This window comes from Odocoileus virginianus, unplaced genomic scaffold (assembly GCF_023699985.2).
Source record: "Odocoileus virginianus isolate 20LAN1187 ecotype Illinois unplaced genomic scaffold, Ovbor_1.2 Unplaced_Contig_117, whole genome shotgun sequence".
Lineage (NCBI taxonomy): Eukaryota > Metazoa > Chordata > Mammalia > Artiodactyla > Cervidae > Odocoileus > Odocoileus virginianus.
The window spans coordinates 1-26,767 of NW_027224434.1; the positions used below are offsets into that span (position 1 = coordinate 1).

Sequence of the window (26,767 nt, forward strand, 5' to 3'; positions counted from 1 at the left end):
ACCCAAGACCAGAGAAGTGTCCAGTATGTTGATTTAGTAGTAGTAGATCAAGCAATGACCTCATTTATCCTCATTAAGCTTCCTCAAATGCTTAACCCTTTAGATCTTTGGCCTAGCAGTACTCCCATTTCCCTGCCATGGACGTAGGGGCCCATTTCATTAACCTGAACCTAAGACCTCTTATCATACACCTTTTGGAGCCCAACATCCCTAAGGAATTTCTCTCAGACCCAGTCTTACAAAATGGAGATAATTTTCACTTGTCACATGGAACAATATAGCTGTTTTTATTTTATCTTTGATACTGCAGCAAATAAGTTAAACAAAATATTCAGATCCAAATGGCCTTCAAACCCACCTGGGTCAGATAGAAATTTTATATTCTCTTTAGATTCTCTCACCATCAACTGTCTTTTATATAATTTATTACAGTTTTAAAATTTTAGTTGACAGTGAAGCATACTCTTACCTAGTGCTAAGAAAAACTTTTACTAAAAGGCATATTTTATATAAATGATTTTTTGGTAGAATCAAAGAAACAAATTCAAATCAGAGATCCCAGAAACTACATCTGGAACCACACTGTAGAACTGGGCTGCTAACAGTGTCTGCCTCTGCCATGAACAGGAATCTGCAATATCAGGAGATGCTACTCTCTAATCGTGCTATCTCTGCTTGCATTCCATGCCAGCAAAACAGAGGTTCAACTCCTTGCTTAGGCCCCAATATATCTCAGTCTCAAAAGTCTTATGTGTATAAAAACAATGGTGGGAACTTAGCCATCAGAAGTCTGAAAATGGGTTTAAAATTTTTATAAAAATTAAAATATAATATGTCAAAACTGAAACTAAAGTAGTACTTAGCAGGAAATTTGTAGAGTTAAAGAGTTTAGATTAGGAAAGAAGAAATAGCTTCATGCTTTAACTTTAGAACAAGCAAAAAAAAAAAAGGAAACAAGAAATATCAGAGCAGAAACAAATAGAACTGATAAATCTTAAAAAAGATGTATATTTTTTTCCATTTATTTTTATTAGTTGGAGGCTAATTACTTTACAATATTGTAGTGGTTTTTGCCTTACATTGACATGACTCAGCCATTTAAAAAAATGTATATTTTTTAAACTATAGTTAAAATCACTCTTAATTGTGAAAAACTGAAAGTTTTTACCTGATTAAAAAAAAAAAAAGATGTTCTGGTAAACCGGTTCTATTCAACATCATACTGACTGTTCTATCTATCCACTAAGACAATAAAATAAATAAAAAGTATACAGATCTTAAAGGGCAGGGGGTGGGAAATGAAACATTTTTGTAGACAAAATGCTTGTCTATGGAGAAAGCTTTCTAGAACTAAGAAGTTTACTAAGATTAAAAGAAAAAAAGGCCAATGGAGGGAAAAAACATACTTTTGTGTACTAATGAAAGATACCAGGTTTAAAATTTTTTAATTCCATGTTGTGTGGAGTCCACTGAGGTTCTTGAAAAAATCTGTAGGGGCAGAGATCATCTAGCAAGCTCTGCATAGTGATCAAGAGGGTTCAGTAGGCACTGGTGGAACAGAGCCCCAACAGGATTTGAGGGTTTATCCTGACCTCAGGTACTCACTTCTAGTCCCTGATCCATCCCCATTACCATTCAGTCTATACTGAAAAATATGAATTTTTTTTAAAATTCAAATTGGGGCACTTCTCCCACAGATTATTCGCAGAGTACTTAATAATAATATCACTGTATACTGTGGCTAGTGCACCTTGTGTCCTGTCAAATTCTTCCTTCTTATTCCCTGCCACTAGCAAAGCTGAGCTTCTGAAAAACTTTAAGGGGAGGAGCCCAGTTCAATACATTCACTGTACAATTCAGAGAAACAATTTTGGTCCCTATCCATTGAAAATATTGCATTTTCAAGTACTTTGAGTCCTCCTTTCTATTTGTAATCTGAGTTTGGGGGTGGCTTTAGTAATAACTGACACAGTTGCATGTCTGGGGGGCTTGTGTGTCAGTGTATATGTGAGTGAGTGTGTGTCTGTGTTTGCGTGTGTGTGCTTCCTTGAAGAGGCTGGGATTGGCATGATAGATTCCCATGGTTCTTTCTGATCTTTAGGAATATAATTTAGGTGGAGCTTGCAGGCTAAGCTGGGAAGATTGAAGGAAAGAGAAGAGACATAATTTTTATTTGTTTGCATTTTAAAATTGAGCAAATAGCAACTTCCTTTATTTGTACTGGGAGGTAATATTGGTGGTGGGGAAAAAAAGAGAATTTGCTATGCGAGAGAAGATAACTTTTTAATGAATTTTTAGACTCAGGTAAATCAGCTTATGCTATTAAGACTTTAACCTCCCCCACTAAAGAAAGAATACATGTATTGCCTGAATACACAAGCAGTGATTGTTTCTGTATTTATTTCCTGTGAGAGAAGAAGCCTTCCTATTTCTCACTAGGTTCAATATAATACCAAAAAAGGAATGTGGAACATTGCAATACAGTGTGATGAGAAGTTATGGAGACATAAGAGGAGTATCTCTACTGGTCAGGGGCCAGAGAGATGGGTGGGGATGGGCAAGCCTATTCCAGGCAACCACAACATCTAGGGGTGTGGGGTAAGCTGAGAAACAATGTGATGACTTAATGGAACTCTGCTTAAGTGTCCTCACCAACAAGTACCAAAAACAACTAAAGTTTCACTATTTCTTTCTTCCCTAAGATTCACTATTTCTTTCTTCCCAACAATAAGAAAAAAATAATCACATGTGAGGTGCTTAGCACAGGACCTGACATGTGTCTTGCACTTGCTCAACTGCTCTTCAAGGTGGAAGAGAGAAAGGAGCTGAGGAAAAGCTCCAGGTTTCTGAAATGGGCCACTTACTAAAACTTGTTGTTGTTCAGTCACCAAGTCATGTCCAACTCTTTGCAACCCCATGGACTGCAACATGCCAGGCCTCCCTGTCCCTCACCATCTCCTGGAGTTTGCCCAAGTTCATGTCCATTGAATAGGTGATGCCATCCAACCATCTCATCCTCTGTTGCCCTCTTCTCCTTCTGCCTTCAATCTTTCCCAGCATCAGGGTCTTTTCCAATGAGTCAGAACTGAGAATAGGGCCCCAGAAATAGGTTGGAAGCTGAAGACAACAAATGCAGCATCAGACACATTGAGACTGAGCCCCAGTGGAGACGTCTAGTAAAGTTGAATGCAGGGTCTGATGCTTAGCAGAGAATGATTTGGGGAAGGAGTTTGGGGCATCAGCAGCATGTGAATGATAACAGGAGCCAATGGAGTAGGTGTCAGTGAGAGAATGAGAACTGAGATGAAAAGGCCACTGTCCCCCAAACACTTGGAAGCAGCAACGTTTGAGGGAAGGACAGAAGTAAAGGAGGAGGAGCCAGAAGAGGAGGCTGAGCAGGATGGCAGGTAGGAAGGGGAGACCTAGGGGAGGGGGATATGAAGGAAGCTGATGGAAGAGAGACTTTACAAAGGAGGGGGGAGTCAACAGCGTCAGTGCTGGAGTGGCAGTGGGTCATCCTGTGATAGCCTAAGGAGTCCTGATGAAGAAAGGCCAAGAAGTGAGCGTCTTGAAGCAAGTGTGGAGGTGTGACTGTGATGTGGAAGCGACAGAATTAGGACAGTAGTTGTGGGTGTGGGGTAAAGGGTGAAGTCAAGAAAGGGGTGTGCTAAGAGCACTCAAGGGCTCCAGGAAAGGAGTGAGCAAAGTGGGATCAGTTGAAAATACCAGAGAAGAAAAATGTAAGACAACAGTTTTCCCAAACAGATGAGATCAGACTTGAAGCACAGGTGAAGGTACTGTTAACCATTGAGAAGATTACACACTCTCCCGAAATGAACATGGGGCATTCTCCAAAACAGGCCATATGTTAGGCCATAAACAGCCTTGTTAAACTCAAAAGATGGAAATCATACAAATTATATACTCTAACTCCAACTGAATGAAAGTGGGAAACGGTAGCAACAGGAAATATGGCAAATATGTGGAAATTAAATAATACATTCTTCATCAACCAAAGGGCAAAAGAATAATTCACAAGGAAATTGGAGAGTTTACTGAGATGAAAAAAACTGAAAACACACAACATTCCGAACTTATGGGATGCAGCAAAGGCAGTACTTGAGGGAAAGTGTAAGTATAAAAGCCCATGTTAAAGAAAAAAGATCTCAAAACAATAACCCAAACTTCTAACACAAGAAACTATTTAAAAAAAGAGCAAACCAAATCTAAAACAAACAGAAATACAGAAATAATAAAGATTATATATATCAATGTATGGATTGATATATCACATTTTATTTATTCACTCATCAGTTGATGAATATCTGTGTTATTTACACTTTGTGACTACTAAGAATAATGCTGATTATTTTCTGTGAACATGGTGTCAATTTTCTTGGATGTTTACCTAGAAGTGGCATTGCTGGGTCGTATGGTAGCTCTATGGGTACCTTACTGAGGAACTGCCAAAATATTTTTCAAAGTGGCTGGACCATTTTATATTCTTAGCATCCTTGTATGAGGGTTCCAATTTGTCCACATTCTTGCCAACAGTTGTTACTGTTAGATTTTTTGATTCTAGTCATCCTAGCAGCTGTGAAATGGTATCTCAATATGGGTTTGATGTTCATTTCCTAATGATTAATGTTGTGCACCAATATGTTTGTTTATTGGACCTTTATATATCCACTTTGGAGAATTGTATATTCAACTCCTTCATCCATCTTAAAAAAATATTTGTCTTTTATTACTGAAGTAGAAGAACTCTTCACATAATAATGACACTAGACTTATGAAATATGTAATTTTCAAATCTTTTGTCCCATTCTCTGGGATTGTCTCAGTCTGTTCATGCTGCTGAAAGGTTGTTGCTGAATCACACAAAGATGCCGGGGTTGTTTGCCTCCGGAGGAGAAGAATTCAATTCGGGGCCAGAGATAAGGCTGCATGGCTCAGAGCTTTTGTGTAATAAAGTTTTATTAAAGTATAAAGGAGATAGAGAAGGTTTCTGACATAGACATCAGAAGGGGGTAGAAAGAGTACCCCCTTGCTAGTGTTAGCAATGGAATTATATACTCTCAAATTAGTTATTACAGTGAATCAAAAGAATGTCTGGAGGTTGTAAAGACCTCACCAGACCTACTCCCATAATTTACATTTTAAGATAACAGAATTAGCCAGAAAGTTTTTTCCAGAGACTGTCCTCAAGCAGGATACATTATTGTTATATAATCCTAAGGAATGTATGGGGGGTGGGGGACGTTTGTCCTTTCTTCCTCCGTGAGAATTCCAGACCCCTCTCTCCATGGGGACCCCTAGACTTCTTATCAACCTGACTAGGAATTGACTCTCTCACTGCCACAACAAAAACGTCATAGACTGGATTACTTAAGCAACAAACATTTATTTCTGTCTGTTCTAGAGACTAAGATTTCCAAGATGAAGGTGCCAGAAGATTCAAGTGTCTAATAAACCAGGCCTGCTTCCTAATTTATAAATGGAAATCTTCTCTCTGTGTCCTGAATGATGGAACAGGTGAGAGAGCTTAATACTTGGGCCACCTGATGTGAAGAGCCAGCTCATTAGAAAAGACCCTGATGCTGGCAAAGACTGAAGGCACAGGAGAAGAGGGCAGTAGAGGATGAGATGGTTGGATAGCATCACTGACTCACTGGACACCAATTTGAGCAAACTCCAGGAAATAGTGAAAGGCAGGGGAACCTGGCATGCTGCAGTCCATGGGGTCACAAAGAGTCAGACATGACTTAGCATCTGAACAACAACAAGGCAGAGAGAAAGTCGCAAAGATGACACTATTTGATTAGTCTTATAGCTTCTGGTCAGAAGTGGTAGTTGTGCTTCTGCTCACATTCTGTTGATCAAAACAAATCACCTGGATAAGTCCAACATGAGTAGTGCAGAGAGGTACCATCCTCACACAGGAAGGGCAGTTATTATTTGGGAACAATAATAAATAAATTTTATTCTTTATGTTACTTGTCTGGCTAGAATCTATAGCATAATGCTGAATACAAGTGGGGAGAACAGACTCTTTTTTCTGATCTTAGGTGGAAAATTTTCCAGTCTTTCACTACTAAGTATGAGGTTAGCTATGAATTTTCATAGATACCCTTTATCAGTTAAGGAATTTCCCCTCGATTCCTACATCATTTAATGAAATGATGTTGTATTTTGTCAAATACTATCTTGTTGTCTATTGAGTTTGACTATTGTGTTTTCCCTTTAACCTACTAGTATAGTATTTTGCTTTGATTGATTTTCACATGTTCAATCACCCTTGAATTCCTAAGAAAAATCTCACTTGGTCATGCAATATAATCCTTTTAAAAGTGATGGTGGATTTTGTTTTCTTAATTTTTGAAGACTTTTTAACCTTTATTAATGAAAGAGCATTGGTCTATAGTTTTCCTTTGATATTTTTGTCTGGTTTTGGATCAGAGTAATTCTGACATCATAAAATTTGTTGGGAGTGTCGCAGATAAAGTTACTCTGTGAATTGTTTTAGACTGTATAAGGGTTGCCATAACAAAATACCAAGACAAAGTGGCTCAAACAATAGCCATTTACTTTCTCACAGTTCTAGATGCTGAAAGTCGAAGTTCAAGATGTTGGCAGGTTTGATTTCTCTTGCAGTCTTGCTCCCTGGCTTGCATAAGGCCCCTTCTTGCTGTGTCTTCACATGGGCTTTCTCTGTGTGTGCACATAACTCATCACCTAGGGAGCCCAGTGATTCAGATGTAGTGCCCTGCCTTTAGGACTTTTTAACCTAACTGCCTCCTTAAAGACCCTATCTCCAAATACAGTCACATTTAGAGTTAGGACTTCAACATTTGAAAATAAGGTATGAGAGTAAGAGGATAACAGGCAGGAAGGCCAGGGGTCTCCAAACGGAGGAAATAGGCTGCAAGTGCCAGACATTTTTATCTCTCTTAAGCGGCAGGAGAAAACAAATCAACGATATATTTTTCTTCTCTATACAAATTTTAAAAGGAGGTTTCTCTTAAAATGCTGTGTTGCCATGACACCTGGTTTCACCTGAAGCTAACTATTCTCAAACCTTGAGTTAACCAATACATTTCTTTTTCTTATGGAAATGTTTGTCTTAAGATATGTTAATTTACCCCAGACTCTGTAAATTCCACCAAATGGCCTAACCTACTTACTCAGATATTGTTCCCCTAATCTATGTAAATGAAACTATTTGTTGGTAATCTGCCCTTCTACAAGATTCAAGTCAATCGTTTTATGGCCAGGGATGAATTATCTGGTGCCATTCTAAATTCTAAGACATTCCTTTCTTTTCATTAACAGACTGTGAGTGACTATATAACTTACAGCTAAAGACTAGGAGGGGGGTATTCTTTCTGCCCCCTTCTGATGCCTATGTCAGAAGCTTTCTCTATCTCCTTTATACTTTAATAAAACTTCATTACACAAAAGCTCTGAGTGATCCAGCCTTGTATCTGGCCCTGGATTGAATTCGTCCCCTCCGGACGCGAAAAATCCTGGCGTCTTATCGTTCAGCAACAACCTTTCAAGAGGATGGATTATAATTCAGCCCACAACTGGAGTGTTTTGAATAATTATTCAATCTCATTGTCTGTTATAGATCTGTCCAGATTTTCTATTTCTTCTTCAGTTCATTTTGATACTTTGTGTATTTCCTGGAATTTCTCTATTATCTAGGTTATCAAATTCAGTCATCAATTATTCATACTATTTCCTCATAACCTTTTTTATTTCTGGGCATTGTTAATTAACATCCTAATTTATACAAGATTACCAACTAAGTTCAATGGGCTTCCCAGGTGGCACTAGTGGTAAAGAACCCACCTGCCAATGCAGGAGACATAAGAGATGCAGGTTCAGTCCCTGGGTTGGGAAGATCCCCTGGAGGAGAACATGGCAACCCACTCCAGTATTCTTGCCTGGAGAATCCCATGGACAGAGGAGCCTGTGGGCTACAGTCCATAGGGTTGCAAAGCGCTGGACACAGTAACTTAGCATTCATGCAGCATACAAAAACTTTGATCTTATGTACCTGTTTCTATTTCATTTTCGCTGCTACTGTTGTACTAAGTTTATCTTTTATCTAGTGTGCCTACAACACATTTTTATTTTAATTGCTTTCTGCAAGTTGTCTTTTAAATAAGATAGGAGGGAAAAAAAAAACTGTGATAAACAACAAAAAATCACATTGCTTTTAATATTTACCTTTTTTGTTTCCTCTACTGGTACTCTTTCTTAGTTTATATGATTTTATTATTGTACATTGTCTTCTATTTTAGCCTGATAAGACAGGTCTGCAAGTAAAAAACTATTAGTTTTTGTTTATCTGAGTGTGTCCTAACTGATACTTAAAGAATGCTGCTTCCTGTTATCGAGATCTTGGTTGACTTTTTTCTCTCAACACCTGAATTTGTCATCCCTGGGTCTTCTCCCCTCCATGGTTTCTGAAATAAATCATTAATCTTATTGGGTAATCCCTTGTAATATGATGAGTCACTTTTTATTTCTACTTTCAAGATTCTCTGTCTTTTGATAACTTGTTTATGAAATGCCTATGTGTAGACCTCTTTGAATTTATTCTTTTTTGACATATTGAGCTTTTTTTTTAATTGATTTTGAGAAATTTACCACCATTTATTGCTTTGAATATTATGTGTGCTCTTTTTATTTTCGCTTCTCTTTCTGAGAATCCATTCCATGTGTGCTGATATTGATATGGTGTCCCTCAGTTCCATGATAATCTGTTTATTTTTCTTTTTTTTTTTTTCTTTCCATTCTTCAGGCTGGATTATCTATATTGACATATTTTTGATTTGTTGGGGTTTTTTCTACCTGTTCATAAATGTTATTGAGTTCCTCTAGTGATTTTTCTACAAGTTATCATACTTTTCAACTCCAGAATTTCTACTTGGTCCTTTATCTTAATTTCTATATCTTTGATGACACTTACTATTGATGATACTTTGATCTTATGTTTTCCTTTTGTTCTTCATATTTGATTTCCTTTAGTTCTTTGAACTTATTTAAACAGCTAACCTAGAGTCTTTGCCAAGTAAGTTCCATATTTGGTTTTCCTCAGGGATATTTTCTATTGATTTTTTTTTCTGTGTGAATGGATCATATATTCTTGCTTCCTTGTCTTGTATGTTTTATTGGAAATTATACATTTAAAATGATAAAATGTAGCAACTCTGGAGATCAGAATCTCCTCCCTAAAAAGACTTTTTAAAATTGAGATATAATTGACATGCAATACTGCGTAAGTTTAAAATGTACAATATGTTGAGTCATTATTTATAGTGATTGCAATATAATTACTATGAAAGCATTAGCTAACACTTCTATCATATGATTCTAAGTGCTTTGTTGTTACTACTGCTGATGCTTGTAAATTTTTGTAATTTTTTAAAACTTGACTTTTTATTTGACTTTTCTGAAAATATTCTGAATTTTGTTGTGTGTGTCCAGTGGAGTTTCTGATTGGTTGGCTTAATAGGCAACTAGTGTTGAAAGGAAATCTCCTTAAATGTCTGGAACTAATACATCTTTTAGTCTTTGGTGAAGATCTCTGTTTGAATTTTGAGCTTGTCTTCAATACTCATTCATACAGTTCACAACTCTGCCATAGGCTTCAGTTCTTAGTTGTGATAGTCTCCAAGGTCAGCTGCAAATCAGGGAATAGGACCATCTCAGGCTTTTTCTGAAAATGTACATACACAGCTGTATGCATTTTCTTGACTTATAGAGCCCATAAAATATGTCAAAACTTTTCAAAGCATCTATGAACATGTCATTTCCAAGATTTTCCTTCTAAGATATTAGTCTCTTGTTTACATTACCGCTTATCCAACTCCTCAGGATCCACAAAATGGAAAAAATTGCTTGTAATTGCTTTGATGAATGCCACTGGGTAAAATCATTTCACAATGGAAGAGCTTTGAGTTAGATTAAATACAGTCTTCCTTGCAAACGAAGTCTTCCAAATTACCAGCAAATACTTGATATCTTGACAATTTATTAGCAATCATTTTATCTTTTCAAAGCTCCTTGTTTGTCTTTGTCATCTTGAGATACCATAGAATGGGTGATTTAACAAGCCAGTCATTTCTCACAGCTATGGGGCTGGTTAAAAATCAAGGTGTTGACTGAATCAGTTCCTGGTGAGGGCCCTCCTCTTGGCTTGCAGATACAGCAAGGCCAGTTCTTGCTGTATCTCACAAGGAAGAGACAGAAAGAGCTCTCTAGTATCCCTTTCTGTAAAGACAATAATCTCCTCATGAGAGCCTCACCTTCTTGACCTCATCCAATTCCAGTTACCTCCCAAATGCCCTATGTCCAGATAACATCATATTGGAGGTTACTGATTCAACATAAAACTTTTGGGAGAAAACAAACATTTGGTTCATAATATTGTCCTGAATGTGATTCAGTCTTTTTTTTTTTTTTTTTTTTTTTTGACTGGATGCTCCTCTGGTTGCCACAAACCATTGGATAATTTCTAGCATTTTGAAAAATATCTCCAAAAGTGTAGTTGGTTTTCTCACCTCTTTTATGAAGAAGAGAACTTTGCATGATCCTAAATTTTCTACTGTCCACATTTTAATACATATGCTAAATTATTCATTGTTTTCTAATCACATCTAAAGTTTTTCAATGTGTGCTGTGTATATTATGTGTTCAGTCACTAAGTCATGTCTGACTCTTTACAACTCCATGGAATGCAGCATGCCAGGCTCCTCTGTCTTCCACTGTCTCCCAGACTTTGCTCAAATTCGTGTCCATTGAGTCAGTGATGGTATCTAACCATCTTATCTTCTGCCATCCCCTTCCCCTTTTGCCTTCAGTCTTTCCTAGCATCCTGATGCTATTTCCTGAATCAGCTCTTCACATCAAGTGGGCAAAGTATTAGAACTTCAGCTTGAGCATCAGTCCTTCCAGTGAATATCCAGGATTGATTTCCAGTAGGATTGACTGGTTTAATCTCCTTGCAGTCTAAGGGACTCTCAAGAGTCTTCTCAAGCACCACAATTTGAAAGCATCAATTCTTCAGTTCACAGCTTTCTTTATGGTCCAACTCTCACATCCATACATGACTACTGGAAAAACCATAGTTTTGACTATATGGACCTTTGTCAGCAAAGTGATGTCTCTGCTTTTTAATATACTGTCTAGGTTTGTCATAGCTTTCCTTCCAAGGAGCAAGCACCTTTTAACTTCATGGTTTAATCACAGTCCACAGTGATTTTGGAAGCCAAGAAAATAAAATCTGCCACTGTTTCTACTTTTTATCCACCTATTTGCCATAAAGTGATGGGACTGGATGCCACAATCTTAACTTTTTGAATGTTGAGTTTCAAGTCAGATTTTTCACTCTCCTCTTTCACCCTCATCAAGAGACTCCTTTAGTTCCTCTTCACTTTCCGCCATAAGGGTGGTGTCATTTGCATCCTCATATAGGTTGTTGATATTTCACCCAGCAATGTTGATTCCAGCTTGTGATTAATCTATTCCCATTTCTCATAATGTACTCTGCATATAAGTTAAATAAACAGGGTGACAATATACAGCCTTGTCATACTCCTTTCCCAATTTGAACCAGTCTGTTGTTCCATGTCCAGTTCTAACTGTTGCTTCTTGACCTGCATACAAGTTTCTCAGGAGACAGGTAAGGAAGTCTGGTACTCCCATAAGTTGAAGAATTTTCCAGTTTGTTGTGATCCACACAGTCAAAGGCTTTAGTGTAGTCAATGAAGCAGAAGTAGATGTTTTTCTGGAACTCCCTTGCTTTCTCCATGATCCAATGAATCTTTGGCTCATTGAAACCATCCTTCATCCTGTTTATAATTTTTATTATAATTTTTATTGATGTATAGTTGATATACAATGTTAGGTTAGTTTCAGGTGTACAGCATAGTGATTCAGTATGTTGATAACTTATACTCCATTAAAAGTTATTACAGGACTTCCCTGTTAATCCAGTGGTTAGGAATCTGCCTGCCAGTGCAGGGGTCATGAGTTCCATTTCTGGTCTGGTAAGATTCCACGTGCTGCAGGGCAATTAAACCAATGTGCACAAACTACAGAAGCCTGCACACTCTACAGCCCTTGCTCTGCAACAAGAGAACTGAGAAGCCTCCACACCACAACTAAAGAGTAGGCCCCACTCACCACAACTAGAGAGAAAGCCCATGCACAGCCAAAACAAAAATGTTATTGCAAAATAAAGGCTATAATTTCCTGTGCTATGCAATATATCCTTGCTGCTTATCTGTTTTATATAGTAGTTTGTATCTCTTAGTCCCATTCTGCCATTTTGTCCCTCCCCCCTTCTCTCTCCCCACTGGTAATCAATTGTTTTCTGTATCTGTGAGTCTGTTTCTGCTTTGCTATATATTTTCATTAGTTTTATCTGATAACTTTTAACACCAAATAGACACCTGATTATGGAGCAGGAGGTAAGGAGGAGAAAATGGACAATGAAGGCAAGCTGTCACCCTGCAACTGCTGCCATCTGCTCCCCTCCCCAGCCCAGCTCTGAAACGCCCTGGTGCTCTGCTGCAAACGCTGCAGGCTGGAGTGGTGGCTTTTCTCTCTCAGGCCAGCCAGAATGGTCAGGGAGAAGATCATAACTCAGATCGTCTCTACCAACATCTTTTATCTAAGCACCTAGCCCTTCTTACTCCTGGGGCTGAAGTTTCCTTCTACACCAGGAAGCAATCATCCTTTCCATACTGAGGTCCTTTCTCTCTCAGTTAAAACTTGAGTTTCTCAAAATCTACAGTCTTCTCTCCCTCCTGGTCAAGTCCATGGCTCATCTGATGTCAACAGTGCGTGAACACCTTGTTGCTTACTTAAAATATAACCTTGGACAAGTTATTTAATCTCTTTGGACATTCTAGACACTCCTCAATAGAAGTGAAGTTGCTCAGTCGTGTTCGACTCTTTGCGACTGCATGGACTGTAGCCTACCAGACTCCTCCGTCCCTGGGATTCTTCAGGCTGGAATACTGGAGTGGGTTGCCATTTCCTTCTCCAGGTGATCTTCCCAACCCAGGGGTCGAACCTGGGTCTCCCGCATTGCAGGCAGACGCTTTACCATCTGAGCCACCAGGAAATGTATGTAATGATTAGATAATAGAGTTGTTTTGTGGATTTGATTCAGCAAATAATGTTGATTAACTGAAAAGACATGTATAAATCTTCTGGTAGAGTGTAGGTATTGAATCAAAATTTTGGCCACCTGATGTCAAGAGACTGATCTGAAGCTGAAACTCCAATACTTCAGCCACCTCATGCAAAGAGTTGACTCATTGGAAAAGACCCTGATGCTGGGAGGGATTGGTGGCAGGAGAAGAAAGGGACAACAGAGGATGAGATGGTTAGATGGCATCACCAATCAAAGGACAGGAGGACATGAGTTTGAGCAAACTCTGGGAGATACTGAAGGTCAGGGAAGCCTGGTGTGCTGCAGCCCATGGAGTCACAAAGAGTTGGATATGACCTAGTGACTGAACAACCACAAATTCTTCATGTAATTCAGTCCTTAAGTGGGGTGTCTTGTCCTGTGCAATTCAAATAATATAGATATCATCACTCATGATGTTTTCTAGAAGTCCAGAGCCTTCCTATAATTTCTGTCATTTCCTAGGAATTTTGACTCTCATTGTCATTTCTCTGATGGGTTTTCCTGGGCTCCCCATCTCGTTCAGCTCTACATTTCTTTCTTATCCTATACCCCATACATACACATGTATATACTTGGCTGCAACAGATTCAAGCATGCCTTCCTTTAATTCCCCAAAACATTACCAGTACCAGGTAGTTCCATGCAGTAAGCTCTTACCAAAGGTTCGGTAAGGCAATGTGTGCATGTGTATGTGCTGTGCCTTAGCACAGGAAGTCTGGGATGCCAAAAATGAGATAAGACCTCTGGATATTTTTAAAGTCCCTGACATTTTACCAGCATGGATTAACTGTTGCCTGCCTCTTCTCCCAGTGTTCCTGGTCTCCAGTGACATTACTGGTTTCCCCTCTCCAGGGTCCTCCTTCCCACTGCCCATCACCCACATGGTTTACATAACTAAAATGTTCTCACACTAGGATTTCTCTCATGACAGTTGTGAGACCAGTTGGAGGAGGGGATTGTGACTTGCTCTCCAATGCCCTAAAGGCAACCAGTGAATGAGCAGCCAGAATTTTAATTCAATATAAATAGTTTCTGACCACAGGATGCACAAGCCACATTTATGCTGATTCGTCTGATATTAGGTGGAGTAGGGAGAAAACAAAACTAGTTTGAATACTTTCTTGTCTGGGATACTGCAGAGAAAATTTTGGAAGGAGCACAGACTAGGCTTCAGAAGACTTGCTTGAAGCCACTAAGATGGAGAGAGAAAGGGGCTGTGTGGGGGGATGTGTCATCAGCTTGATGTCAAGAGTCCAGGTCTTGCCCTTTGTTTACTCCTGTGACCTTTTACAGGTAAAAAAAAATCCCTCTTGGAGGAGGGTTTTACATCCATAAAAGATTTAATATGAAGTACCTGACTACCTTAAGTGCATGGTAATGGGGCCAGTCCTGTGGATCCAGCTTTGGGACTTTCTGCTTGAGCAGTTAAGGGAGAAGCCTCAATGGGAAGGAAAAGGAGGTACATTAGGAGGATGGTGCTGCTCCTCCAGAATATGAGAGGTGAGAGTCTTGGATAATATGGGGTATCCAGCATGGGGAGAAAAAGCCACAGCCTGACCCTCAGCCAGTTGTGTGGAGGCTGATGCAGCTGAGGCTGTGATCAGGAGGAGTGTGTAGATGTCTATCTCTTCCCCTCTGTGAGAGCAGGAATGGACCTGGTGGAGACTAAAGGGAAATGCTTGGCTGTGGCACAATTTCTATGAGGGGTCTGGCTTTGCCTTGTGTATATAGGGAGCCCTGGTGACAGCTGGGAAGGCCATACAGATGCAAGTAACAGGTAAATGCCAATATTTGTGTTGGGATGTGGGAAGTTCACACTTCCCCTGAAGAACTTTGTTCCTTGCCACAGCTTCTTACATAGGAAACTGAGAGTTGAAGTTTCTGAAAAATTAGAAAATTTGACTCATTAAATAGAAAAGAGACAGAGCAGCCACGAAGCCAAGATGGGGCTTTGTTGTTGTTTAGTCTCTAAATTGTGTCTAACTCTTTTTTGATCCCATGGACTGTAACCTGCCAGCCTCCTCTCTCTGTGGAATTTTCCAGGCAAGAATACTGAGTGGCCTGCCATTTGCTTCTCCAGGAGATCTACCCAACCTGAGAACTGAACTTGATCTCTTACATCTCCTGTGTTGGTAGTCAGGATTATTTACCACCGAGCACCTGGGAAGACCAAGATGGGGCTTAGCCTAGCCTTTTTGCAGAGCATGACTTCTGTGCCTGACTGTAGCCTGGCACTGGTGAGCTGGTCTGCCTGGGGCAGAGCTGTTACCCCAGGGAATCATGGAAGAGTGTGTGAGAACTCCAAGCTGGCAGTGACTTCACTGAGTGGGGTCTTTTCAACAGTATGCCAGGCACATCACAGAGTGAGATTATTTATACATTCATTTTAAAATTACTTATTGAGTGCATAGTGTATATGCTGGGGATAAGATTAAATGGAGTTTCTCTAGACTGACAGAGCTCGGGCTTCCCAGGTGGCGCTAGTGGTAAAGAAACCGCCTGCCAATGCAGGAGACATAGACTGACAGAGAACTAATGCTGGCCAGTGGTCCACTAGAAACAAATTTGTTAGCTCCACCCTGAGGGTGGGAAGCTGGGGCCCAAGCTTTTCTCTTCTCTTGCAGCTACCTTCATCAATATTTCCTCTGCAGCTGAACAGGGTGGCAGGCAACCTGCAATGAGGCCCTGCTCAGAAGACCCCCACCTCTGCCGGACCTCCTGGCTCCTGGGATTCATCAGTCTCCTTCTCAGTGAGTGACCTGGGCTCCTGGGGAGGGAGGGATATCGGATAAAGCCAGCAAAGCAGGACCCTACCACTTGGAGTGCTCTCTAGGTTTTGACGTCTTGTTGAACCAAAGGGGAAAACAACTCTTACAAATTTTCAAAAGCAGTGTACTTGGTTTAGAGCCACAGAGTGCAAGGAAAGAATAATAAAGCCTTTGATTATGTGGCAAGTCTGGGACCCCTGAACTCAGGCAGCCTTGTCTGCATTAAGAGAACCATTTCCAGGGAGGTGAGGTTGCTTCTGCTGCAGTAACAGGGAAGCCAAGAGAGCCTGCCCAGGGTCCTGGGGAGAGGGAGGGAGACAAAGAACATGGCTCCTTAGGGCAGAGGGCAAGGGATTGAGGTTCTCCTGGTCTAGACTCAGAGGGGCCCTGGAAGCTTATACAAGACATCGTGGAGGAGGAGGCCGACAAGAGCCCCAGGTCTGGGCCAGAGGAAGCAACTCTAGTCAGGCTCCTTGGGCTTCTCTACTAGAAAGGATAGTGAACATGCACTCTCCACCAGGGTTTGGGGTGCAGATCCTAGCAGATCTTCACAAAGGAGAGGGTCCTTGCAGTCTCCAGTTTATCTTAAAGGAGTTTATAAATTTTGCATTCCACCTCAGTGTTAGTTTTCATTTTGAAAATTTGAAAAATTACCTCCCAGTAAAACAAATTATCTGGAAGGATGCCCTCTATAATGCAAAGCCCTGTTTTAGGGCAAAATCCTAGAAAAAATTGATCTTTATATCAATTTGGAAATGATTGAACAAGATGGGAAGTTTCTGTACAGTGGAGTATTATGAAGCCTTAAAAAAATAAAGCAGTCTACTAATGGGCTAGGAGGTATTTCTAATTTTTGATAGTGTCAGATGCATGGATTTCCATCAGTAAGATGCAGAAAACTGTATTTAATAAAATCCTAATCTTGTAAATGAAACAGTAATCTTTGATATTTAAAATTGTCTATACACCCATGTATTTATGAGAGTAAGAGAAAATGCAAAGAAAATGTAATAGATGACTAAGAGGGGATTAAAATGGGGGAAAAGTTTCGAGGTGGGAGAAGAAAAAATGGAGAGAATAAGGAGTTGAGCAAAAAAGAGGAACTGAAAGAAAAAGAGAATGTCCTAAAGAAGGATGCATACCAAGCAATTATCCTTCAATTAAAAATAAATAAATTTGGAAAATTCACAAGAAGGGTGTGAATACATCAATAAATTTATGAAAGATTAGACATTTGTACATATAAAAATTAAATACAAACTAATGAGTAAGAAAATATAGTGGATTGTGAATTCTGGATAAAATTAAATAAATTAGAGAGCATTTGTAAAAATGGACCAACTTATATTAATAAAGGGCATTGAAATAAGGACTATATCCCATTTAACTAGATTGCTTCTGTCTACAGTAAAATGTAGACTTTCTTCACTTTTCCAGTGTTATTTAACTACAAAAATATGTTCAAAATTATAGTCTTTTCCAAAGTCTAGGACTAGAAATTCACAAATAAAAAATAGAGATGGAGACAAAGTGAGATAAAGGGAGAAAAAAAGAGAGAGAAATGGCTTGTATTTGACATGTTAGAGATGACACAGTCTACACACAGAGAAGGAAAATGACTTTCTCAGGGTCCCCCAGGATGTGGGAAGGAGTGGAATTTGTTGTCCCCTTAGCCCCAACCTCCACGGTACTGAATAGATGGACACTTCCCAGTGGAGGCTGGTCATCCTGGGTGAAATGGAAGAGGCATCTTTGAAAGGAACACTACTTGCTCTACACATTTGGAGGGGTGAGTGGTGAGGAGTGATGCTGTGGGTGAAGTATCTTTGTCTTTACCATTCTTAACATCTTTAACCCTTTTCTGGACATGAGTTCAGAAGTAGTGGGAAAGGAAACTTGAAGGTGAGTTCAGTTCGCACTGGAATTTCCCAGAGACACAGAAGCTACTGGTAGGTCCTGGGAAGATGCACTCATCATAGCAATAGTCTCCTTCATGCCCTCAGAGTGTCCCTGTGTCTACTGGCAGAACACAAAGAAGAAAGGGCCCCTACCATCACTGACATCTAGAGAGAGTCATGGAGACGGAGGAGACAGTGCAAAGGTACAGGTGGGTTTGATTATGAGTTGAGAAAAAATGGCTATTGATTTCCTGGTGTGATGACGAAGGAAGGGTCAGAAATGTGAACAAAATTTTATGTTGATTTTTAAATTTTATATCATTTAAATAAATTTTACTCTCTTGTTTATAACCATAGCCTTTCTGGCTTGATTTTCTTCTTCAGTATTTTGTAGTACACAATAAACTGTCTGCATTCTTTTTCTATGTCTTCTTTCATCATCCTCACAGCTGGTGCTCACCGCCAGCTTCTGGGTCCATCCTCCCTGCAGCCTGAGGGCTGAGCCTCCTCTCTCCCTGGATCCCTCATTTCCAGCAAGTGTAGGGTCTGGTAGGTCTGCCGTTTAACTCTCCACTTGCCAGAAGTCCCTGCTCTGCTGTGTGTGCACGCTAAGTCGCTTCAGTCATGTCTGACTCTGCAACTCCATGGACTGTAGCCCACCAGGCTCCCTTGTCCATGAGATTCTCCGGGCAAGAATACTGGAGTGGGTTGCCATGCCCTCTTCCATGGAATCTTCCTGATCCTGGGATCAAACCTGCATCTTTTATGTCTCCTGCATTGAAAGGCAGGTTCTTTATGACTAGTGCCACCTGGAAAGCTACTCCCTGCTCTGCTAAACCCTTCCCAGGAAGGGGAAGCAAATTACTTGCTTCCCCTTTCCCAGGAGAGAAAGTTGGAGGATGAGCCTCCAGGAGCTGCTCAGATCCTGGTGATGAGACAGCAGTGCTGGGAGAGAAGCCCCTGGGAAGGACAGGGACAGGGTGGGGAGCTGATGGAGCTCCTGCAGGGGAGAAGCACTGGGCTGGGAGAGGGGAGCCCTGGTGCCAGGAGTGGCTCTGCCCTGTGTGACCCAGGACAGGTTCACCCTCTGGGGTGCCTCCTCCTCTGTGACAGGAGGGGCCTGGGCAGATGCCCCCCTAAGGGCTCTCCCAGCTTCTGTCCCCAGAGAGGACTCTCGTGTGTGTATGTCAGGCCTCTGCTCTGTCTCCTCATCCCATGTATCCTTGTCCTGTGTCACGACAGGGACTGACAGCAGTGAGCCTGTTCGGGGCACCTGCAAAGAGGAGACCCCTGACCATTACTGTGGTCACTTCTCAGCCCTGCATGGAATGAGGGATGCTCTTCTTCAAGCATCCCCTTGGGAATCCAGTCTGGCCCTCTGTTTTCTCTGCCTCTGCTCCTGAGGGGGACGTTTAGACCACCTCCTGAAGGACAACATCGTTCACAGTCTATGGAAACTGTTTGCAAACCATTCTCTGGAAATATAGTAAAGCAGTATTAAGCCTAATGTAAGGCTCCAGGCCTGTGAGGGGAGTTGAAGGGACTGGGATGGAGGCCTGACCCCAAGGAGATGCCTAATTCAGTGAATAAGTTATTAAATAAATACAAAGAAATATCTGAAGTACACATATATGTGAATACTGGCCTGAGTCACTCTCTGCTTCTAATGAGAGCCAGGAATGAATATAAGTATAATAGAGGAAGGCAGGCTTGATATGAGGAGAACTTACTCATGTGGAGAGAGAACTTTTTTCCTGACAGGCAGAGGCCAACCCAGGTGGATCATGACCCCCTGGGAAAAGCAAATTATTGTTCCCTTCAGGATAAGAGTGTTCTGCATTACTTTCTCTGGTTCTGTTCTGTCCTACCCTGTCCCCAAAAAGGACAGAGGGTAGCCAGTCCCTGGGGCCTGTGTCTGATGAGGGAGGGTGGGCTCAGGATGGGGTGGCCCTGAGGGGAATGTGCCCACTGGTCTCAGCTCTGCAGGAAAGTGATCGAGGAAGGCCCACTGCAACCACTTGGGGACTGGCTAGGGAAGTGCTGACTCGGTGGCAGGGACAGCAGAGCTCACTAAATGATCACTTGCTCACTCTCATATTCTAGTCCCTGGCAGTTAGCCAGGGCCTTGTGACCAGTGCTGGCCAGAAAGCAAGAGCTGAGAGCACGCTACTTCTGGACAGAAGTGTGATTCTCCTGTTTCCCCTCCCTGCTGTGGGGCTGGGAGCCTGTGAGGACCCTGTGGGCTCCATGCAGGTGGTGGAGCCTCCACTCCGTGTGACGGGATCCCTCCCTCGCTCCCTCATGGGGACTGTGGTGGGGGATATAAACTCCTCTTGTTCTAAGACCTTGAGGTATTTTAACTGCTTGTTACACAGCACAGCCTAGCCTCTCCTGACTACCACACTGCTTAGAAGCAAAAAGGAGAACAGCATTCATATTTGTATTAGGTATTTACTGTTGTGTAACCTGTCACCCCAAAAGTTAATGCCTTAAACACCATCAGGTAGAGTGTCACATTTTCTCTAGGTCAGGACCCAGCTGGGTCCTCTGGCTCAGGGTCTCTCAGACTGAAATCAAGGTCTTGACTGAGGCTACATCAGCTCAGGGTCATCTGGGAAAGATCTGCTAGCAGGAAGCTCCTGTTGGACTGAGGGCCTCAGCTCCTCCCTGGATGTTGACCAGAGGCTCCTCAGTTCCTTGTTACATGGGTCTCCCCAGTAGGGCAACTGACAGCATGGCAGCTGGATTCCTCAGGGCAAGCAAGGGAGAGAGTGAAAGAGAGTGTGTGAGAGTGTAAGCAAGAGGGAAGTCACAGTCCTGTGTACTCTAAAACCACTGAGTGACATCCACCGTGTCTGCTGCGGTCCATTCCTGACAGCAAGTCACTAGGTGCAGTCCACACTCCAGAGAAACAAGTGTGTGAACACAAGGAGGCAAGGATGTAAGGAGACATTTTAGAAGTGCCTTCTACAGTTATGCACCTAATTTGTGCCTGAAAATGTGCTGGGTGCTTTTCATTTATGATGTCATTTAACTTATACTGACCTTATGAGGTTTGTAAGGAAATGTCAGGTTAGTAAATTTATGTAACCTATTCAATGTTAACTTCATTAGAAAGAGCACTTGATTCCAAAAGTTATTTTAATTAATTGTACTTGGCTGTCTTACTAGAATCAAGGAATTATATTGGGTAGAATATTTTAAAAAGAGGTTTGTGTGAGTTCTTTCCTTTATTATTGATGGAAAAAAAAAAAACATATTTCCAATTTCCAATCCTTTAGGCATCTGCAGCACTGGGGCCAAGAGTCCTGGTGCACGTGGTTCTGAAGTTCAGGATTCTGGAGCCCATGTTCCCCTGCAGGGGATCCGAGGAGGTTCTGTGTTGTTTCATGTGATCAAGAAGCAAGAAGCTGAACCAGAGGAGGTCTCATGGGGCTTTGGCCCTGAGTCAAACTACATGTCCTGCTGCGAGTCCACCGTGGGGCAGACACCCCAACCTGGGTCAGCCTCCAGGACAAGTACCAGCAGAGGGTCCATGTGCCCAACATCTTGTCCCTGAAGATTGAGAACCTGACCTGTGAGGACAGTGGACACTACCGGGCTCGAGTCAGCTTTACTGGAGGATTAGAACTTACCCAGGTTTTCCTCCTCACCGTCTATGGTAAGTGACACCTCCTCACCCCACTCCATGGCTTCCCTCCTTCTTTTGTCCTAGGAGGGTCACAGAGACCCCATTTCATAAGATTTTATTTAGACCCCAACCTTCAGAGTCTGTTTTCTCACCCAACAATAAGGTGTGCATGTTAGCCACAAAAGGAGAGCAGACTTGAGATTCACAAAAGGGAGAAAATCACTTCAGTATTTTGAGGGAGGAAAATGGGAATTTATATAGTAACATGGATTGTTCTTTCTAAAATTGAGTTGCTTAATTTCTCAATTTGTTTTCTATTACTACTGTAGCAAGCTACCAGAAAAACGTATGGCATTAAAACCTCTCAAACTGATTATCTTACCATTTTGTAGGTCATAAGTCAGACTTGGGTCTCATGGGGCAAAATCAAGGTGTTGGCAGGCCTATATTCCTACCTGGTGACTCAGGGAAGAATCCATTTCTTGCCTTTCCCACCTTCAAGTGGATACCTGATTTCCTTGCCTGGTATCCCCCTTCATTCATCTTCAAATCATCAAATTTACCTCAAATTGCACCCATCTGATCTGTCATTCTGCCTGTCTTTTTCACTTATTTTTGATGAGAAGTATTTAATTTTTTTTGCAGTATGCCTTTTACTGTGATCTGTGACAAGTAAACTAGATTCAGCATTGTAGCTAACAATGACAGCAACAATAACAGCTTGATAGCAACAAGTAAATTTTTTATAAAGAAATTAATAAGTCCTTGAATATTTCCAGTTGCCAAAATACATAGATACTAAGCAAGAGGCCACTTGAGAAAGGAAGATTAAGATAACAAATGTTTAGACCAATAAACAATGGTAACAGGGTCAAACAATTCAAGCTAGGTATGGTTAATATTTTTTTTAAGAAAATAGTTTATTGAGGTTTGATTGACATACAAAGAGCTGTGCATATTTAATGTATCTAACCTGGAATAGGGTTTCTCAGTGAATTATTTTGCACTTGAATATCTTATAGTTGCACATGAAATAGGTCTTGAGATCTGTTTGGCTAGAAAAAATAAATAGCTGAGGAAGCAAATAATAGTTAGGTGGTCATGGGTGAGTCATTTAACATGTAACTTAATCTAAAAAGTGACCGTAATTCTTTATTTTTCTTAAGGTATTCACTGAACCAGGTGATTGCTTAAAATTCCTCCCAGTTCTAAGAGAGATTGAATCTGTGAATTATTTTAGAGGGATGTCTCAAGAAGATATTTCCTCAAAAAATTTTAAGGCATTATCAGATATATCAGATGGGCTCTTAAATTATAATAAAGTTTATACTAACTATACAGTATTATTCTTCAGAAGAACTATAGGTAATTTTCATACATGTGTGTGTATGTGTGTGTGTGTGTGTGTGTGTGTGTGTGTGTGTGGTCTTCCCCAAAGGCTCAGCAGTAAAAAATCCACCTGCAGTGCAGAAGCCACTGAAGACATGGGTTCGATCCCTGGGTTGGGAAGATCCCCTGGAGGAGGGTGTGGTAACCCACTTCAATATTCTTACCTGGAGAATTCCATGGACAGAGGAGCCTGGCAGACTACAGTCCATAGGGTTGTGAAGAGTCAGACATGACTGAAGTGACTGAGCACATATACTGGTGAAACTGCCACCATAACTTATGCCAAAAACTCAGATTCATACCCTCCAAAAGTTTCCTCCTGCCTTCTTCATTTGATTGTTGTTGTTGCTTATGTAACAGCACAAAATTTAAGTGTAGTCTACAGTGTTACTAATTATAGGCATTAAAATTACTTTACATATATTATGTAGTATTGTTAACTTTAGGCACTATGTCATACAGTATATCTCTAGGATTTATTCATCTTGTGTAACTGAACTTTTGTACCTTTTGACTAATACCTACCCATTTTTCCCTCCTCCCATATCTGTGCAAGAACCCTTTCACTCTCTGTTTCTATAAGACTGATAACAAAAGATTCATCATATAAGTGGTTATATGTAGTATTTGTTCTTCTCTCTCTGGCTTATTTTACTCAGTGTAATGTCCTAGTGCTTCATCTATGATTGTCAGAAAAGACAAAATTTCCTTCTTCTTTATGTTTGAATAATATTCCTCCAGATGAAATTGAAAAAGGAGAGTGAAAAGCTGGCTTAAAATTCAATATTCAAAAAGCTAAGATCATGGCATCTGGTTCCATCACTTCATCACAAATGGAAAGGTAAAAGTGGAAACAGTGACAGGCTTTATTTCTTTGGTTTCCAAAATCACTGCAGACAGTGACTGCAGCCATGAAATTAAAAGACACTTTCTCCTTGGAAGAAAAGCTATGACAAACCTAGACAGCATATTAAAAAGCAGAGACATCACTTTGTCAACAAAGGTCCATCTAGTCAAAGCTATGGTTTTCTAGTAATCATGTACAGATGTGAGAGTATTTGGACCATAAACAGGGTTGAGCGTCGAAGAATTGATGTTTTCAAATAGTTGTGAAGAAAAATCTTGAAAATCTCTTGGACACCGAGGAGATCCAAGCCAGTCAATCCTAAAGGAAATCAACCCTGAATATTCATTGGAAGGACTGATGCCAAAGCTGAAGCTCCAATATTTTGGCCACCTGATGCAAAGAGCCAGCTCTTTGGAAATGGTCATGATGCTGGGAAAGATTGAGGGCAGGAAGAGAAGGAGGAGACAGAAGATGAAATTATTGGATGGCATCACTGACTCAGTGGACATGAGTTTGAGCAAACTCAGGAAGACAGTGAAGGACAGGGAAGCCTGGCATGCTGCAGTTCATGGGGTTGCAAAGAGTTGGACATGACTTAGTGACTGAATAACAACAATATTCCTTTGTGTGTATATACCACGTGTTTATCAACTAATCTGGCAATGGATATTTAGGTTATTTCCATGCCTTGTATATTGTAGAAATTTTGCAGTGAACATGGAATTGCAGATATATTTTTGAAATCATGATTTCAGTTCTTTTAGATATATACCCAAAGTATAATTGCTGAATCATAGAGTAGTTGTAAGTCATAGACAAAGTTATGGTTTTTCCAGTAGTCATGGTATGGATGTGAGAGTAGGACCATAAAGAAGGCTGAGCATCGAAGAATTGATGCTTTTGAACTGTGGTGTTGGCAAAGACACTTGAGAGTCCCTTGGATAGCAAGGAGATCCAACAACGCAAGGAAATCAGTCCTGAGTGTTTATTGGAAGGACTGATGCTGAAGCTGAAACTCCAATACTTTAGCTACCTGATGTGAAGAACTGACTCATTGGAAAAGACCCTGATGCTGGGAAAGATTGAAGGTAGGAGGAAAAGAGGATGACAGAGGATGAGACAGTTAGATGGCATCACCGACTCGATGAACGGGAGTTTGAGCAACCTCTGGGAGTTGGTGAAGGACAGGGAAGCCTGGCACGCTGCAGTCCATGGGGTTGCAAAGAGTTGGGCACCAACTGAGCAGTGAAACAACAGTGAGTAGTTATATTTTTAATTTTTGAGAAACTGTACTATTTTCCAAAATGGCTGCACCAATTTACAATCCCACCAACAGTGTATGAATATCCCTTTTTCTCCAGCCCATCAGCAACACATCTTTTTTTTCTTTTGGTAGTAGCCATTACAACTGGTATAAGAGTATACTCACTGTGGTTTTGGACTTCCCCTGTGGCTCAGCAGTAAATAATCTGCCTGCAGTGCAGGAAACACAGGAGATGCAGATTTGATCCCTGGGTCAGGAATATCCCCTGGAGGAGGAAATGACAACCTGCTCCAGGATTCTTGCACACACTGTGGTTTTGATTTTCACTTTTCTGGTGATTAATAATGTTGAGTGATTTTTTCATATACCTGTTGGCCATTTTTATATCTTACATTCACCAATGTCTATTCAATTCAGTTCAGTTCAGTTGAGTCGCTCAGTCGTGTTTGACTCTTTGCAACCCCATGAATTGCAGCACGCCAGGCCTCCCTGTCCATCAACTCCCGGAGTCTACCAACTCATGTGCATCAAGTCAGTGATGCCATCCTGCCATCTCCTCCTCAGTCGTCCGCTTCTCTTCCTGCCCCCAATTCCTCCCAGCAATAGTGTCTTTTCCAATGAGTCAACTCTTTGCATAAGGTATTGGAGTTTCAGCTTCAGCATCAGTCCTTCCAGTGAACACCCAGGACTGATCTCCTTTAGGGTGGACTGGTTGGATCTCTTTGCAGTCCAAGGGACTCTCAAGAGTCTTCTCCAACACCACAGTTCAAAAGTATCAATTTTTTGGCACTCAGCTTTCCTCACAGTCCAACTCTCACATCCATACATGACCACTGGAAAAACCATAGCCTTGACTAGATGGACCTTTGTTGACAAAGTAATGTCTCTGCTTTTTAAAATGCTATCTAGTTTGGTCATAGCTTTCCTTCCAAGGAGTAAGCATCTTTTAATTTCATGGCTGCAGTCACCGTCTGCAGTGATTTTGGAGCCCCCAAATAAATAAAGTCTGACACTGCTTCCACTGTTTCCCCATCTATTTTCCATGAAATGATGGGACCAGATGCCATGATCTTAGTTTTCTGAATGTTGACCTTTAAGCCAACCTTTTCACTCTCCTCTTTCACTTTCATCAAGAAGCTCTTTAGTTATTCTTCACTTTCTGCCATAAGGGTGATGCCATCTGCATATCTGAGATTATTGATATTTCTCCCAGAAATCTTGATTCCAGCTTGTGCTTCTTCCAGCACAGCATATCTCATGATGTACTCTGCATATAAGTTAAATAAGGAGGGTGACGATATACAGCCTTGGCGTACTCCTTTTCCTATTTGGAACCAGTCTGTTGTTCCATGTCCAGTTCTAATTGTTCCTTCTTATTCCCCATTTTTAACTGGATTATTTAGATTTTTTCCTATTGAGTTGTATGGGTCCCTTATAAAATTTGGATACTAACCATTTATCAGATACACAGTTAGCAGCTATTTTCTCTCATTTCCATAGGTTTCCTTTTCACTCTGTTGATGTTTCCTGTGCTGTGCAAAAACTTTTCAGTTTATCATAAACCCAACTGTCTATTTTGCTTTATTGTCTATGCTTCTGTTGTCATATTCAAACAATTATTGTCAAGGCCAGTGTCAGGAAGATTTTTCCCTTTGCTTTCTTCTCAGAGTTTTACAATATCTGGTATTACTTTTAGGTTGTTAATCCATTTTAAGTTTACTTTTTATATGATGTAAGGGTCCAATTTCATTCTT

The 26,767-nt window shown here is 40.8% G+C and overlaps 1 long non-coding RNA gene across 1 annotated transcript; it reads left to right on the top strand.

Moving 5' to 3' along the window:
- The first annotated feature begins 15,806 nt into the window (after positions 1–15,806).
- Positions 15,807–21,606, top strand: LOC139034264 (uncharacterized). Its single transcript, XR_011486675.1, has 3 exons — positions 15,807–15,966; positions 17,988–18,091; positions 21,164–21,606. It is a non-coding gene; the product is annotated as an uncharacterized lncRNA (long non-coding RNA).
- The last annotated feature ends 5,161 nt before the right edge of the window (positions 21,607–26,767 follow it).